This window comes from Labeo rohita, chromosome 1 (genome assembly GCF_022985175.1).
Source record: "Labeo rohita strain BAU-BD-2019 chromosome 1, IGBB_LRoh.1.0, whole genome shotgun sequence".
Classification (NCBI taxonomy): domain Eukaryota; kingdom Metazoa; phylum Chordata; class Actinopteri; order Cypriniformes; family Cyprinidae; genus Labeo; species Labeo rohita.
In genome coordinates, this window is record NC_066869.1 from 40,201,215 (window position 1) to 40,213,889 (window position 12,675).

The following is a 12,675-nucleotide window of genomic DNA, read 5'->3' on the forward strand; positions in this document are numbered from 1 at the left end:
TATTATTAATTTTATTATTATGTAAAAAAAAAAAAAAAAAGTTGGCAAAGACAACAGTCAATAGACGTGGACATTTTATTATTTTATCATTTTATTATTATTTTTTATTATTTTATTATTTATCATTATTTGTAATTGTTATTATTTAATTTATTTTACCATTAGATTAAAATTAATAAATAACAACAACAACAACAACAACAATAATAATAATAATAATAATAATTATTATTATTATTATTACTATAATGTTTTGCAAAATATTTTGTGAAAGTAATAATTACTGCTACTACTTCTGCTACTACTACTACTAAATATTAAAGTGGGTATTTACAAGAAAACAAAAATGTTTTATTTGTTTTATTTTATTAAATCCCAGAGTTTACAATTATATATAGTTTATTATTATGATTATTATTATTACTGTAATTTTACTTATTATTGTATTATGTAAAAATCAGTTGGCAAAGAAAAGAGTCAACAGAAAAAGGAAATTATTTATTATTTTATTATTTATCATTATTATATTTTATTATTTTTTTTTTTGTTTTATTATTAGGTTATTTACAATAATATGATATAATAATATAATTTACAATAATATGATTTATTTTATTTTATTTTATTTTATTTTATTTTTATTTGAAATCCATTACCAGAGTTAACAATTCTATGTATTTTTTATTATTTTATTATTTATAATTATTGTAATTTTACATATTATTTTATTATTATGTAACAAATCAGTTGGAAAAGACAACAGTCAATGGAAATTATTTTAATAGTTTTTGTTTTACTATTTATCATTATTGTAATTTTTATTATTTAATTGTTTGTTTTATGATTAGGTTAATAATAATAATAATAATAATAATAATAATTTTGTTAAATATTTTGTGATAATAAAAGTTACTGCTACTACTACACTTTATTATTATTATTAGTTTATAAATATAATAATTACAATTGCTACTACTACAAAAATATTATTATTAATACTTTATTAATGTATTGTATTATATTAATGTTATTACTATTATATTAATATTTCACTGTAAAAATCAGGTATTTACAAAACAATAAGATGATTTGTTTATTTATTTATTTTTGTATTGGAATTCCATTACCAGAATTGACAATTATATATAGTTATGTAGTTTAGCAGTCATTATACAAACGTTATATTTCGCTGCCAGGAAAATGGAAACCTTAAAGGTGTATTAGCAGAATATTTTGTTATCCTAAGAGACAAAAAGGGTTGTGTAAAACTAACCTCAATATGCTTTGATGTAGGAAAAACATTACAGACAGTCTAAAAAAGGACAAAATACAAAATCTGTTGAATATGACCTCTTTAATTGACTGCATTGTATCTTCAGTTTGACCTAACATCCTCTCCATTTTCCACTCATTTTGCTCCCGAACAGCTTTTACATCATTTTGATAACCCTGCATAGGCAGGAACAAGATCCCTTAAAACACACAGAATGGAATGCGATTCAGTTGCACAACATTTCGCCATCAGAAATGGCTGACATTTTGCTCGTAACCTTTTCTGTCACTTTCGCCATCTCGTCTTTGTAGTTTCGCGGTTGCGCGAGATGAAAGCGTTAGTTAATGAGCCGCCTCTGTAGGGTGTGAACTGATGAAATGAAAGAGGGGAGAGAGTCTTATTGTGAAGTTTAAATGTGAGGGCAGCCCTCGGATCAGGTATTGTATTTGTACAGGCGCGCCCGCACTCGGAATAATGAAAGCCTGATGCAACTCCGAGAAAGAGCGAGGGAGGGAAAGACAGAGGGAGAGAGCGAAAGAGGAGACATTTTTCCTTCACCGAGATTACACCATAACGGCATCAGCTGTGTTGAAATAGCATATGCTCATCTCAGCCTTTGTGGCATCAGATCTCCTAAAGCCGACCTGGTTTGTAGTTCCTTATGGTCTTACATAAAGTTGGAAGTGATTCTGGATTTTCACCTGCACGCTGAAATCATTTATGATGCTGCGTTTGTATCCCGTGACCCTGCAGTCTGTCGAGCATATTGATGTGATGGTGGATAAATCTGGCTCAGATCTCAACAAGAGTCATTGCGTCATCTACTGCAGATTTAATGAACACATTAACATTTAATATTCAGTGTTTTATCCGATGTTTCATAGTGAATTAACTTTCTAATTTGTTATAAGTTTTGGCCAACATCTAACACTATGTCCTATCAAGATATGATATGAAACGATTCCAGTGAAAACAGTCTGTCTGTCCACACCAGACAAGACAAAATCGATCACAAATCAGCATAATTAGATCAGCCAATCAGATGAGTGTGTGGGCGTGGGCATGTGGCTCTCCCTAAATCAATTGGAGAAGTACCAAGGGCATTTCCTCCAAGGAGGCAAGAAAGACACTGACTCCACAAAAAAATTGGATGAGAAAAAAATTGGTGGTACAAAAATAAAACAATGCCAATATTACGAAATATAACATTAAAAATGTATAAAATGTATAAACAGACCTCCTATGAGAATGAATGGGGGAAAGTCACATGAAAAGAAGCAATGCCTCCATCATGATATGATTGGACATGACTGGTTATGTTCAGCTGTGATTGGTTCATGCCATAAATCCCACATCTTTTGTTTGTGCCTGTTCCGCTATCGCAAATCAGTCTGAATGAACAATTTAATGCAAAGACCGATTTTAGAAAGGAAGTAAACAATTCAAACACTTAGATGTAATGACTCTGTCACATTAAAATAACACTTGAAATGGCCTGAAAGCATGATCTGTGGGAGTTTTTAGTGAGTAATCAGCTTGGTAAAATTTAAAGTAAATCTATGTGTCTGTGATCATCATTTACTGAGCTTCGATGACTAATGAAGTGAAAAATTCAAAAATAGTTAAAATTAACTATTAAAAAGAATAGCTGAACGTTAGTTCACAGATAAAATATATTGTTTATTATTGTTACTGCTTTGACTTTAATAAACAGAGTTTTGATTACATTGTTTATATTATATTATATTATATTATATTATATTATATAAATATTTTATTATATTATATAAACAATTTATTTTTCTGATAGTGTAATATATATATATATATATATATATGTATGTATGGCCGCGGTAACTGAAAATTGTCTGTCCAGTTGTCTGGACAGGATTTGAAATCTGAGACTTTGTTTCATATCAAAAGTAACACAATGCTTAGCCTATTGCGATTTATTGGATGATATTCATCAACTGAAAACAGCAAAGACCAAAAGATCGACTGGGATTTACGAATATTGGTTCATAAAAATGAGAATATATTAAAATCGCTGTAACTGCGGGGTGTGGTGTTGAACATGAAAAGTTACACAGTCTCATCTGTTCATCTGTTCTCTTATAAAAATGCATAAGCCTATATCGTCCTGTAGGTTCATAATTAAAAATGAAAATGTCAACAAAAATACAAGCAATTAAAGGTGTTATGGTTTTAAAATATGAAAATTAAAATGACCCTGACCCCGGAATTTTTATGACCCTGTCCATCAAAATAACGGACAATGTTAAACGCAACCTCTGATATAACTTTTAGGACTTTGCCTCCTCATTTCAAAACACCACTGCACACCACTGATAAGTACATAATCAAATATTAAACTTTTTTTTTATCATTATTCAAAATACATACCTAGCAAATTATACAATCTTTGTCTTTAAGATCTGAGGTAAATTATCCAAAAATGATCCTTCAATTATCAATATTAAAGTCATGCATAATGATATACAAACTCAAATTAAACCATTTTAATATCAAATATTGCTAATTAACAAAACAAATTCACATTGTGTACTGCAATATCACGTCATATCTGGTTAGGACACATGTAAGGTAGCTTGTATCCTTTGCAACTAAAACAATCCCAGAATGCATTTCAACAATAATTCACCCAAAAATGAAATTTCTGTCATTAATTACTCACCCTCATGTTGTTCCAAACCCGTAAGACCTTTGTCTTCAGAACACAAATTAAGATATTTAAGATAAGATAAAATATCTTAAATTGTTGTTCCGAAGATGAATGAAGGTCTTACGGGTTTAGAACAACATGAGGGTGAGTAATTAATGTCAGAATTTTCATTTTTAGTTGAACTATCCCTTAAAAAAAAGATCAGGCGGTTATTTGTATTTATTCAACATTTAAAAGTATCGTGTGTATATATACCTCATATTTGTGTGAGATATGTGTTTTTGTGCTTAGACTATCAAGCTTTTAGCCTAGCAACATGGTAGTTTTAGATTTTTGGAATCAAATCTTAGTTTTACTGAAGTCTTTTGTGTGCAAAGTGAGATTAATGTAGTTGTTCTCCAAGAGTAGCATCTCAAATCAGTCTTTTATGAGGTTGCATTTGGTTAGGATGCTGCTTTAGAACAGACCTGCCTATGAATTATCACCCTCATTACTCAAACCACACTTTATTTCTTCCATGGAGCACAAAAGGTGATTTTTTGAATAGTATCCTGGCTAGTCTTTTCAATAATGAAAGAGAATGAGGGCTGCCAAGCTTCAAAATGACAAAATAGCACCATGAAAGTAGCCTGTAAAGCTTTGCCCTGTATTCCAAGTCTTCAGAAGGCATCTTTCTGTAAGAAACATTTCAGTATTTTGCACGTTGGAGATGATTACAGTAAAATATTGATGGCTGTGTCGAGTACGGCAGTGATCACCCAATTTGGAAAACATGTTAGGAGGTGGTTGGGGCAAGATGAAGACATTGTATGGAGTAATGCTTCAGGCCAGTTCCTCTTTTAGTGTTTGTGTGATTGTGTGTGTGTGTGTGTGCATGACAGATGGATTCCTCAGGCTCTCTGCCCCTGTGGTCTGGTACAATCCAATGCCGCAGGTCCTACTTTGAAGCTCTGTTTCTTATAGTTGTCCTCATGCAATAATACACACACAAACAGTCACACAGATGGAGGAAACATCATAATCAAGACACACAAAAACAATAGTAATAAAATGGGATACAGTTCAGTGTTCTTGCTGATAACTAAAACAAGAAGAAATCATTTTTGCTAATTGAAATAAATTGGAAATGTAAAAAAATGTAAATGAAAATTATAAATGTTGTATTGGCACTGAAAAAAAAAACTAAATTACTAAAATTACTCAAATATAAATTAAACGTAAGTAGTAATATTAAAAAAAAAAAAAAAAATGACAGATAACAGAATTACTAAAACTAAAATGAAAATCCAAGCTGATACATGCAAAAATAATAGCAATAATACTGCAATACTCTGTATAAGAAGTTTGCAAGCAATTAAGCTGATCAAACCTGAAATTGTACGGATTTGTATGAATTTGTGTGTGTGTGTGTGCCTACTTAACCATTTTTTTTTTTTTTTTTTTTTGGAGACAAATTTGTACCCAAAAGTAAAATATAGATTTATTTTATTATTATTATTATTATTTTTATTTTATTTTTTATTTTTTGGTAAAAATGCAGAAAGTTTTCTGTGAGGGTTAGGGGTAGTGTTAGGTTAAAAAATGTATATATAAATGTCTGACTGTATATAGGAGAGTGGGGTAAGTTGAGCCAGTGGGTAAGTTGAGCCACCCCCTGTATCTTGGCAACTGTACACTTTTACTGTCACGTGACCATGTATTTTGGAACCACACATCATTTCTGGCAGACTGTGAAGAGGAGAAACACGAAATTGTGAAAATTGCAAAATTTTTTGCGTAACATATGTAATTGCTGTTACATCAAAGCAAATTTACCCAGGTCTAAAAATATTTATGATGCATATAGGTGATTTAGCAACATATAAAACCATACAAATCATTTAGCTTAATATTAGCCTGAATTGGGGGCAAAGTGAGCCAAATGCTGTAGGGTAAGTTGAGCCAACACTTTTACTTACCCTACGTAAGTCACTGAAGTTAAGTTAAATCTCTAAATTGTTAACTGATATTTTAATGTGATATTACGCAACTGGTTTAGTTTATCATAAATATACATATATTGTAGTTTATTTGATAGGGACAGTGTACAAGTGCACCAAACCTCTATCTGAGTGGCAGAAGATGCTTTTCATCACATAATCAAATATATATTTCCACCTGTAGTCCCTAATGACCTGTTCAACATTGCAGAAAAGGTGCTGTGCCATGCCAATAATCTTTTTACTAAAATGTTTATTAGTTTCAGTGACATTTATTTCTTTGTTCTAATTCAGTTTTTATTTAATTTTACTCAACAAACTCTCTGTTTAGTCTGTTTTTGGGAAGGTTAAAACTTTGGTGTTCAACACATTGTTTTAAAAAAAATATATATATATATATATATATATATATATTAGTTTAGGTAAGTTTAAGAAAAGAAATATGACTGTTTGTAAAATGAAATTTGATTATTAAGAGGTAATTTATCTTTAAAAATGCACATGGGTTTGAATCAGATTCAGTCAGATGGTCAGTTTTCACCCAGATGGTTCATCTTACCCACTGACTCGGGTCAACTTACCCCTAACCTGGGGCAAACTGAGCCAAGGAACACTTTTTTATAAGAAGCCATAACTTTAGAAACCTTTGGCTGTTATATCAAAGCAAATTTAGCCAGGTCTAAAAATATTTATGACACGTATAGGTGATTTAGCAACGTATAAAACCATGCAAATAATTTACTGTCGCTAAGTATTAGCCTGAATTGGTAAGCTAACTATTTTTTTTTGTTTTTTTTTGTTTTCCAAAATGCCAGCTATAGGGCAAAGTGAGCCAAATGCTGTGGGGTAAGTTGAGGCAACACTTTAACTGTGTAAAATTTTAAATGTAAAAATGCAGAAAGTTTTGTGTGAGGGGTATGTTTAGGGGTAGGGTTATGGTAAGGGGATAGAAAAAACAGTGTGGACAGTATAAAAACCATTACACCTTTGGAGAGTCCTCACAAGAATAGTAAACCAGACGTATATGTGTGTGTGTGTGTGTGTGTGTGTGTGTGTGTGTGTGTGTGTAAGCTAGTATTGCATTCTGAGCATAGTCTAAGCGTGCACAGGATTTACAATGGAACCTAAAGAATCCTATTAGGATCAAAGAAGAATCCTTTAACAATCAAATATGTTTCTACTGGATAAACTGAACTTCTGAGAGAATAAATGGGGAAATAGCAGTTTCAGTTTATCCAATAGGATCTTCTTTGATTCTTCTCTGATCCAATGGAATCCTTTAGGACTGGTTCCAAATAATTATAGAAAGTATGTGACATAACGATGGAAAAGGTCAAGAAAAAAAAAAAATCTTGGGAAAAACCAAATGGAAAGAGGTCTGTAGAGTTCCAAGGGTTACAGGAATGCTGTGCAATCCCACAACAATTCATGTCTGCTCCTCTCACACTCTGACTTCCTGTCACAGGGGTCTTCATTCTCCATAAGAGGCGAAAATATACATTGGTTGGGAAACGTTACTGGCCTTTGGTCAGTGTGTTTGTGTGAGAGAGTGTACTATTACATGCTGTTTAGAGTAAAGCTATTTATAAATTGAGAGGATGAGGGGTTGACCTGTGGAGTGTCACTGGGGACAAAAGGTTCATGGGAATCATGGGAGACCCTGTAAAGTCACTTCTTCCATTCACACATAAACTCTCAAACCCTTCAGATCTCTCTCACTCTCTTTTACTCCATAAATCTCATTCATTTTGTTATTTTCCCCCACACAATGTGTTCATCCTAAGTAAACATTTGGTCAAAATTGTGTTCATCTGGAAGTATGTAGGCTATTAATTGTTTGTCTTTTAATTATTTAGCCTCAAGCCATACTGAGTGAATAAACTGGACCTCACATGTCAGAGCATCTTGTGTGCTAATTAGAAACTGCCTTCAAAAACGTTTGAGCTTATCTTGTTGCAATAATCAGACTTTGACAAGAACAAGCTAACGATCAAAGAAAGTAATAAATTATTGCACAGGAATTTAAAAATACTTAATATGATCACAATCTAGAAGATCTCTTATCTTTAAATGATAGCAATTTTGTAGACAGATTGCTTTGGTAGCAGCTGGCTCTAGTATTTCGCTTAAAATGAAGACGCTAAGTGATTGTTTCTGTTAAGAGACAAAATTTTTAACACTGCTGCTGGCTATAACAAACAGGGTTAATGTGTTTGTTCTTATATCAAGCGAATAGTTGATTCTAAAAGAGATTAAAAGAGTATAAGTTGAACTACGTTGTACCTCTAAAATGAGCTAATTCTTGAACATTGCGTGCAATCCATTTGTAAGACAGCGATTTTTGTAATCCATTTGCTTGGGGACAACATTAATCATTTTTTTAGTGGCGGGACTGTTGGTGAAACAAGGGCGGAAATACCCATAATTAGAGGACATTTTGCAATTAAGTGTTATTTTGAAGAAAGGGGGGAGACTTGTTCAAGTTATGTTTTGGAAATTTCGCTGACAAAATGGAGTTTGTTCTTTGGTTAAAGTTCAAAAATCATTCTAATATGCTGATTTATTATTAAAATTATCTGTGTTGACAACAGTTGTGCTGCTAAATTTTTTATTTTTTATTTTTTTGGAACCTTTAATACTTTTTTCAGGATTCTTTGATGAATAAAAAGTTTAAAAGCAACAGCATTTATTTAAAATAGAAAGTATTTGCTATCAGTTTTTATCAATTTAACACATCCTTGCTGAATAAAAGTATTAATTTCTTTCAAAAAAAAAAAAGAAAAAAAAAAAAAAAAGAAAAAATTTGCTGACCCCTAACTTTTGAACGGTAGTGTATATCTTTATGAAAGTTTTTTTTATGCTGTTCTTTTTAACTTTTTATTCATCAAAGAATCCTGAAAAAAAAAAAAAAAAAGTATTACAGGTTCCAAAAAAAAAAAAAATATTAAACAGCATAACTGTTTCTGAATACTGACACTGAATACTGGAGTAATGATGCTGAAAATTCAGCTTGAATCACAGGAATAAATTTGATTTCAATGTATATTAAAATAGAAAAATGTTATTTTACATCATAAGAATATTTCACAATATTGCATTTTGTTCTGTGTTTTTGATCAAATAAATGCAGCCTTGATGAGCATAGAAAACTTCTTAAAAAAAAAAAAAAATTCACTGATCCCAGATTTGTTGAACGGCAATGTACACTGTAAAAGTATCTTAAAAAATAATGAAAAAAAAAAAAACGTTTCCTAAAAATGCAGTGATGATGTTCCAGTACTACAGGATGGCATACTGGTGCCTGTATATTTTACAATTTCACAGGAAAGTTGCATATGCAATGTTAAACATGTATATATGGTATAATCAATTAACAGGTTTTTACTGCAGCATTCCTGTAAAGATTACCATCATTTGTAAACACTTACAAACACTTCCTTTTTATCCAATACACTGTACTCACTAAAAAATGTTGGGTTAAAAATAACCCAACTAGTAACCCAACTATGGGTTGGTATAGCACCTTCCCATCTATGGGTTATTTTAACCCAATGAATTGGGTTAAAATCCAGTTGGGTTAAAAGTAACCCAACAGTTGAGTTAATTATTTAGATTCATTTATATCAGTTTTTATTTATTTATTTATTTTTTTTTATAAAAATACACTATAACACTACTTTGTTTTCAAATAAATATTTTATTTAAATATGCAAATATTTTTTTTTACAAATATATTTTTAAATGTAAAACAGTCATACTGCAAATGTTTACAAAATAAGTGTACAAGAATGTGAAAATATAATACATTCAAAACACAAATATGCACACACAACTGACATATTTTCAAGATGTACACTGAATTCAAAACCAACTATTCAAAACTAATGTTTATTTATCTGATTCTGGTCCACAAAACCTGTCATAAGGGTCAAGTTTTTTTGTATTTAAATATAAACATCATCTGAAAGCTCAATAAATAAGCTTTCTATTAATATGTGGTTTGATAGGATAGAACAACTATTTGAAAATCTGGAATCTGAGGGTGCAAAAAAATCTAAATATTGAGAAAATTGCCTTTAAAGTTGTCCAAGTGAAGTTATTAGCAACACATATTACTAATAATAAATTCAGTTTCAATATACTTATGGTAGGAGATTTACAAAATATCTCCATGGAACATGATCTTTACTTAATATTCTAATGATTTTTGGCATGAAAGAAAATTTGATAATTTTGACCCATACAATGCAATTTTGGCTATTTCTACAAATGTACCCATGATACTTATGACCGGTTTTGTTGTCCAGGGTCATAAATGTGTATCAATTCATATTTATTTATATCAACACATACACAAATGTGCACAAATAAAACAAACATAACATACAAACTTTTATCAATAAAACAAAAATAAAAAATCATAAACACAAGTAATAATAATAATAATAATAATAATAATAAAACAAAGTAAATCTGCTGGCTGCTGGACTTGCTGATAATCAGCAACATAAAAAGTTTTACGGATCAATAAATACAAAGTTTCTAAGGAAGAGGTAATGTGTTGAAAGAACTCCTGGAATATTAAAGACTGTGTGCTGCAAATGGGTGCAGAGGAGCTTTGGGTAGTAGATGTCATAAATGTAGAAATGTCTGAAACACAGATCCACTGCTTGTAGTAAGGTCTTCTGTTCCACTGTTTCACCGTTGAAAATGCTAAAAACTTCTTCTCTTGGAGTTAGTGCAGCAATGCTGGTGTCATCCGGTCGCATAAAACTTCCTTCATTGACTCCTTCCTCTGTGATAAGATGAAGCAGAAGAAGAAACATTTTACAGATAAACTAGAAACATTTTTTCATAATTGTTGGAAAACCTACACTACTAATCAGAAGTTTTTGAACAGTAAGATTTTTAAAGTTATTTAAAGAATTCTTTTCTACTCACTAAGCCTGTATTTATTTGATCCAAAATACAGTAAAAGCAGTAATATTGTGAAATATTTTTACTATTTTAAATAACTGCTTTCTATTTTAAAAGCTTTGAAAAGACTGGACAATTACATTTTAAATATATTCAAATAGAAAGCGGTTATTTTAAATGCTGTATTTTGGATGAAATAAATGCAGGCTTAGACAGAAGGGAATTCTTTAAAAACATTAAAAATCTTGCTGTCCAAAAACTTTTGACTGGTAATGTATATGGATCACTAATATAAATAGTTTACTTACCTTGAAATATTTCAGTTAATTGGCATGTGGATGTTTAATGTATGAGATTCCACTGTTGTAATTTTTCCTTCACTGAAGAACCCAATGTCTAAAAATAAGTATAAACACATTTAGTACACATTTAAAAAAACATGCAAATCTGTCATAGCTTTATAATAGAAATGGCTGTAATTAGAGGCGAATCTAATATATGCATAACAATATTCAATATAAATAAACCATAAAAACACATTTAGTGTTATTCCAATTAGTGCTCGCTTTCCAAACAACTGACGCTTGCCTTGTTTTGACCAGCAGGCGTCGCCGTTGTGTCACGAACGATTGGAAGCAGTGAATCATTTTGCGAATTAAGCGATTCGTTTAATTGATTCGAAACTTTGAAAAGCTTCGTTTCTCCCATCACGTCTTGCTTTTGGGAAATGTGATTATTTGTAGACTTTTCTAAACAGAGAATTAACTGAATTTGAGCGCATCTCTCTGAGCTGCCGCTGAGCTAAGGTTACATACTGGACCGAAGTTGAAAGGTTCGTGCGGCGCGGTTTAAATCAACAATGTCTCATTTAACATTAGCCATTTCCCATATAAAGTTAAATGTGATAACCATTAATGCGACCAAACAAACTGTAGTCAGAAACCGTATGTCTAGAACCCTTCATCAGCTGTAAAATAATACTAAACCTGTAGTAATGGTAGACGGTGATTTCAGTAATATAAGTAGTCCTGTATACATTCCACCATACATTATTAACTTTAGGTTACTGTAATACATCTCTAAACAGTTTTACAACTTTCTGCTAATGTTTATTTAATTTATTACTGCTAGCAACCTAACTGGGACAGCTAAGTTAACGTGACGTTATTCGTTTACAATGGAGCTCATTCTCCGCAGTAACGTTACAATACACTGACTAAAGGAAACTACATCTTCGTTAAAAAAAAAACAAACATACAACAACAAAAGTTCAATTTTGAAGTGCATTTCACGTTCTTCGTATAAGTATAATGTTATAAGAGTTATTTAAACCCTATTACTTACCTCACACTGATGCAGCAGCAGCAGCTTCTTCTGTGGTCAGACACTGTCGACCGTTAAAATTTGAACTGTCGCCGCGGGAACCAATTAAACCCAACGCTGGGTTATTATTAAAAACAACCCAACGATGTTTAAAAAAAATAACCCAACGTTTTAGAAAATAACCCAACACAGTGACCCAATATGTGTAACCCATCTATTGGGTTAAAAAAAATAACCCATCTATTTTTACTGTGTACAGAATATTCTCAGTAATAATAGATATGAATATCACTACCTCTAAAATTTCATTCCATGCCATTCATGCTGATACTGAATTCGTGTTTATAACACTAAAGAAACTGCATTCTGGTAGGAAATTGCAGAAGTCTCTGTTGAGTCATTTTGACACATTCAACATGTTTACTTATTTCAGTTAGGTTCCTTATTCAAATGGAGTTGATGTTTATCATTTATCTTATCTTATTTGTCATCATTTTAGA

The 12,675-nt window shown here is 31.2% G+C and overlaps 1 long non-coding RNA gene across 1 annotated transcript; it reads right to left on the reverse strand.

The window, feature by feature from the left end:
* Nucleotides 1-9,981: 9,981 nt before the first annotated feature.
* Nucleotides 9,982-12,426, reverse strand: LOC127166122 (uncharacterized). The gene is made up of 2 exons (XR_007827858.1): nt 11,161-12,426; nt 9,982-10,730 (listed from the first exon to the last, which is right to left on the reverse strand). It is a non-coding gene; the product is annotated as an uncharacterized LOC127166122 (long non-coding RNA).
* Nucleotides 12,427-12,675: the final 249 nt, after the last annotated feature.